Here is a 6,239-nt window from a genome sequence, read left to right as displayed (position 1 = left end):
CCATATTATTAATTGCGATGCCTTATATCAGACTCATCATCGCAGTCATTTGATTTTGAAGGGATGCAATGGCCCCATTGTTTACATCATTGTCTTTAATTCTTAATCTCTGATCACTTTCCCTCCAATCCTCATGATTTTTGGAAATACAATCAAGTATGCTCTTAGCCTCCTCATATGTTTTGTTGAGCAGACCATCAGCAGCTGTCGCATTGGCAGCGGTCTGCGAAGAAGGATTTAATCCTTGGTAGAAAATTTCCATTTGCAGGCAATCTGGTAAGCCATTGTGTGGACATTCTCTTACCAGCCGCTTAAACCTCGCCCAAGCATCGCTGAACGATTCGTCATCTTCTTGTTCAAAATTTGTTATTAACTTCCTTCTCCTAGTGTTCTCAGTTGGTGGGAAATACTTCTTCATAAATTTTTCCACCACCTGTTCCCACGAAGTTATCTCTCCTGGTTTGAGAGAATATGTCCATTTCCTCGCTTGATCACACAAAGAAAAGGGAAACAGAGTTAGTCAAATTTCCTCGGTTGAGATATTTGAGAACACAAAAGTGTTGTAGATTTCTATGAAGCTCTGGAGGTGGGCGTGCGGGTCTTCGCCATGCCTTCCTCCAAATTGCTCAGCAGCCTGGATCATCTGCAACATTATCGGATTCATTTCAAACCTTGATCCATCTAGTGTTGGCCTCATGATTCCTAAAGAGAAATCATAGAGGTTAGGTGACGCATAGTCTCAGATGGGTCTATTACGGTCATTCGCCAGAAGGATGGGGTTGGCCATTATATTATTCGCATAGCGCGTTCGGTTGCTCCGCCATTCTTGGTGTTCTTTCTTGTTGTTGTTGGCGGTCTCTTAATTTTCTTCTGAATGTCCTCTCAATCTCTAGGTCGTAATTCGCCAGAGATTTAGAGTTCTACAAAGAAATCAAAAAATTACCATTAGCAAACTATCTTGCCGAAGTCCTCGACAACGGTTCAAAAACTTGATGCTTGTATTTATGAAGTGGAAATGTAGATGATATGCGTTGATGGATTTTCATCGTGCACTCAAGTTTCCCCAGCGAAATCCAAGTGTAAATTCCTTTGAGTTTCCTGGTAAGTCCAGGGTCGAACACAGGGACTTGTGAAAACAGATTGCGATGGTAATTTTTATAAAGACTCTGCGGTAACTGGATAAATAAATAAAGTGTTGGGTTTGTTGTTTGCATTGATGAAAAATAAGTAAATGCGGTGGAGTTTGAAAAGAGTTGGTAAATGGGAGATGCGATGAATATGCGGTGAACGGGTTGAGAAGGATTTCGACTAACACTCCCTAGAATACGTTCATGCTATGCGATCATGCAACATGCATACAACAATAAACCACCTCTCGGTGCGAATACCACGGCTTCTAACGCTAGAACGCATGGGATATATGCGATAAGTCTACAGGGTCTACACATAAACCTCTATTTCTATTTATGCGATGACAACATGACATCCACACATATATGCGACCACATAATATCATTCCTATCTCTAGGATGCATGCGATGCAGGTTGACAACACAGAGTTTATCTCTAATTCCCTATCTCTTGTTTATGCAGTTCTAATCTTGCTCTCTCGAGTCTAGATTCTAACCTAGCTCTCTCGAGACATTAGGTTCTTTCTATAGACTTTCTCTTGAGTAACTTTAAAGGGTATTTTGCACAACATAAAACAAGACAATCGCAAGCAAAGAACTTCCTAGGTCATGTTAGCTTAGTTATTCTCAACCTATTCGACTAGTTTAGCTACTCATGCATATTCAAAGAGTGAACAGATGTAGAAATAGAACTTCCATTGTATAAGTATGAAGATGAAGTACAGAATAACAATGCAAGTATAGAATAAAGAGCCTGGTAGCAATCTCTTGTTGCCAGGCATTTACACTGTTTCTACTCGTGCTCAAAATATAATCTCGCTCTCACAAGAGTCGGCCCGCTCTCTACTCTTACACCCCAAGGTTCTCTCTCGAGTTGCCCTGAGCGATCTCCGGCGGAGCAACGTCACCACTCTTCTCTTGCTCCGCCTTAAAATGGAAAGAAAACTATGAACAGAAGCGTAAACTAAATGGTGAACTAATCAACTCGTTAACCCCTTCTCTGAAGAATACCCTTGGTATTTATAGAGTATCCATGGTGAAAGGCAGCTTCTCTCTCTTAGTTGTACAGATGGGACAGCTTTAATTCTTGACTAATGCGTCGAATAATTATCACCGATAAAGCTGAATGTACTTTGTGACCGTTATCGGCTGTCAACTTAATTTGGATTCAACTGTCATCAGCTTTCTTTCCCATCGCTCTTAATTGGCCTTTCACCCAGATGCGCCCACCATGTTGCACTAACCAAGTTGCGACGATCTTTCTCGGACGAATGTTTGCAAGCACGATTAACACAAAGCCTTGCGGTGAAGTTGCGCTCAACCACTAATTTCTTATGATCGCAATCTTTGCATTGCATTAATGCATATTCTGCACAAAAATACAAAAATCAACTATTCTAATGTGCTGAACGCATGCGACCGCAATATTACAAAATTGAGGCTTAATGGACGTAAAGTAACATATTTCATCAACGCAATCCAATATTGTTTAAGAACTTAGCACTATGATAACGTGCATTTCTGCCCATTATCAATGCATAGTATGTTCTTGGAATCCATATAGTTTGGAATCGCAAAAACAAAATGCTAGCATTATCTCAAGAATCTTATATTGACAAGATGTTGTCAAGATATAAAATGAAAAATTCCAAAAGAGGTTTATTACCTTTTAGACATGAAATTCATTTATCTAAGGAATGGTGCCCTAAGACACTTCAAGAAGTTGAGGATATGAAAAGAATTCCTTATGCATCAGCAGTCAGGAGCTTGATGTACGCTATGTTATACACATGCCCAAGCATATGCTTTGTAGACGGAATAGTCAACAGGTTCCAGTCCAATCCTAGACATAGTCATTGGACTGTCGTTAAGAACATCTCAAGTATCTTCGGAGAACGATGGGTTATATGCTCGTGTATGGCTCTAGAATTTGATCCTTACTAGATATACTGATTCTAATTTTCAGACCAATGATGATTCTAGCATACTTACTTTGGGATCAGTATTCACACTAGACAGAGGAGTTGTAGTATGGAGGAGCACCAAACAGAATTGTATTGTTGACTCCACCATGGAAGTTGAATACGTAGCTACATATGAAGCAGCCAAAAAATCAGTATGGCTTAGAAAGTTTTTGACAGATTTGGAAGTGGTTTCAAATATGCATATGCCAATCACCCTATATTGTGATAACAGGTGAGCAGTTACCAACTCAAAAGAACCAAGAAGCCATAAACAAGGAAAGCACATCGAACGTAAGTACCATCTCATTAGGGAGATAGTACACAGAGGAGACGTGATCATCACATAGCCTCAGAAGATAATTTAGTTGATCTATTTACTAAGACTCTCACGGTTAAAGTGTTTGAGAGTCACCTAATGGGAATAGGACTACGAGCTTCATAAAGCTAGGGCAAGTGGGTGAATTCATGGATATATAGATACCCTAATTTATTATATTTTTTCTCTCATACTCAATATTGTATAATTGTATATATTTAAACCCATTGGAGTTTTTAGTCCAAGTGAGAGTTTGTTGGAAATGTCCTCAAACTCGCAATTTGTAAATGATAAACATAATATTATTCACAATAAAGATATTACTGAGATTTCTTTCAATAAAAGTGTTATTGAATTGTATTTATTTCTAAATTCAATAAACTAATCCATGGCTATAACATGAATACTTGAACTTTATGTAAAGACATAAAAGAGGATCAAGTTTTAGTATGTAGCCAAAAAGGTCTATAAGTATATGGATAAGGTCAAGTACCTTATCCTAGAGACATTATGGATGTGGCCCTATGTGTATATTGATATAAACGATGTGGTTCCAAAGTCGTTCATGTAGAGACATGTGAATGGCGGCATCTTGTGCAAAGGATGTTTACATAAGACCAAATCACGAGATAGTCACTTTTCTTTATCAAGACCATTTGCTATTAAAACTAACTATTTCAATTCAATGACATAAGGTAACTCGATCTTAATCCTACGCTAACTACGAACTCCTGTTTATTCGAGATTATCCTTTAAACTTCATAGGTGAGAGTGGTTCAACATCGTCACTCAATAAACCTCCCATTTTAGGGGTAAGATTGGATAGATAGATGGGGACATAGTCTTGCAAGATGAATTTGCTCCTATCCATCTCAAGGTCAGTAGATAGGTTGTTCCCTTAAGTACTAAATCCTGGTCTTGAAAAAAGGAGCCCCACCCTCTTGTGGCTGAGAAGGATTTGGTTTATTGGTAGGATCATAAACCTATTGTTCATTATAGGATCAGTGGAGACTTAAGGAGCAAGATGTATTATAGGGGTAAAATGGTAATTTTGACCTAGTTATAAATACGAACAACTTGTGAAGGATCGACTTACTGATTATAGTTAAATCAAGTGGACAAAAATATATCTATAGTGAGGAGAGTGCAACTACTAAGCTATAGTGATGTGTCTCAGTAGTTAACGAATATTGATTAATTCGGTTTAAAGAGTTTAACCAATTAATCTTAGATCATTGGAGTTCATGGTCTGTAGGTCCATTAGGTCCCTCTACTAGCTCGTAAAAGGATTAAACCTTAGAATATCGTGTTGAGAGAATTTGAAATATTCAAACTCGGTTTAGGGTTTGGTTTATTATATTTGATATAATTGATGTTTAATTATCGAATTAAATATTATGGTTTTTCGAGAGTTGAAAATATTTAATGAGATATTATATTAATTTAATATTTGATATTAAATTAAATTAATTAAATTGGTTTAATTAATGATCCTAATTAATTTATTAAATTTCGAATTTATGAAAATCAAAATTATGAAATTGGTTAATTAAATTTTCAATTTATGACATTCAAAATTATAAAATTGATTTAGTTAAAATTGAATTTGGATTTCAGTTTTAAAATAAGTTTTTATATTTAAAATTAATTCAATTTTATAAATTAAAAATTGGATTAAAATGGAAAGTGGGATAATTCCACCTTTTTCATTAAAAGTTATTATAGCTCAAATAAGTAAAACAATGAGAGAATGCGATGGTAAAATAGGCAATATCATGTCTGAAAGCGCCACACTGAAAGGAATTGCGTTCGCTAATGCTCATCGCATAAAAGCAGTTAATTCACCTATTTTGTGCAAGCACAATGCGATGACGCATATGAAACTGTGATCCAAGGGCACAATGCGACAACACGCTTGAAGTTTCGATCGCAAATCATGCGATTGTGAGAAGATTCTTAAAAGATGATCGCATAAAGACCTCGCATTAAGGTGACAATATAATAAATCATGATGGGACATGGAGCGATAAAGCTGATAACGGTCGCGGTTCGACCTTAGTTGACAAAGCATGCGTGTAAAAGCCAACACTGTAGCAAGTAGCCAGTTTTTAAGCTTGCGGTGACTTTTAAATGCGCGCAAATCAAGATTAGGGAAATTAATGTGCCCATACAGTGCACATCATTTGTAAAAAAAGTTGGCCTGGTCATCCTTGAAATCTATAAAATATTGAATGCCACTGCAAGGAGAAGAAAGGAATCTGATGCGATCGAAACGGCATAAATACATATACATATAACAGCTATTTAGGTGCTGTATTAATGCTTCTAATGCACGTGACTGAGAGGAGGAAATTGTGGTCTCAGATTGATGATGTGTATGCCTCATGGCACGCTTCCTGGAGTTGTTTTGGGTGGATTTTAAATGCTATTCGTAATAGCTCGAGGATTTTGGTGGTTACCGTCTAGATTGAGGGAGATGCCAGTGAGTTTGATGGGGTGTTATTGAGCGGAATCTGGTTGAGTTGGTGTGACAGGTAACAGTAGCGGTGTTTTTTTTTTTACCTGGACTAGTAAACTTCAGGAGGAATGGTATTTTGTGCGTTGGAATCGATGTTGTCTAATGAGGTGTGGAAGGTAGCTTTTCCGTATTCGGAAGGTTAGAGTGTCAGGTGGGGGATTCTAGATCATACGCCCTCTCTGGTTTCTAATAGGGGAGACGAGGAGTAGAACGCCCTACGTTTTGTTTATTTTTGCTCAATTGGGCGGATGGCGGGGGGCAGCGGGCCGAGAGTCACAAAATCGCATCATACGTCCGGCAAAATCAGCGAC

At 37.7% G+C, this 6,239-nt stretch overlaps 1 non-coding gene across 1 annotated transcript; it reads left to right on the top strand.

The window, feature by feature from the left end:
* Window positions 1-278: 278 nt before the first annotated feature.
* On the top strand, window positions 279-385 carry LOC120068975. The gene has a single exon (XR_005479411.1). It is a non-coding gene; the product is annotated as a small nucleolar RNA R71 (small nucleolar RNA).
* Window positions 386-6,239: the final 5,854 nt, after the last annotated feature.

The sequence above is a fragment of the Benincasa hispida genome, unplaced genomic scaffold (genome assembly GCF_009727055.1).
Source record: "Benincasa hispida cultivar B227 unplaced genomic scaffold, ASM972705v1 Contig159, whole genome shotgun sequence".
NCBI lineage: Eukaryota > Viridiplantae > Streptophyta > Magnoliopsida > Cucurbitales > Cucurbitaceae > Benincasa > Benincasa hispida.
The sequence above is the reverse complement of the archived record's forward strand: the minus strand, read 5'-3'. Positions and strand labels throughout refer to the sequence as shown.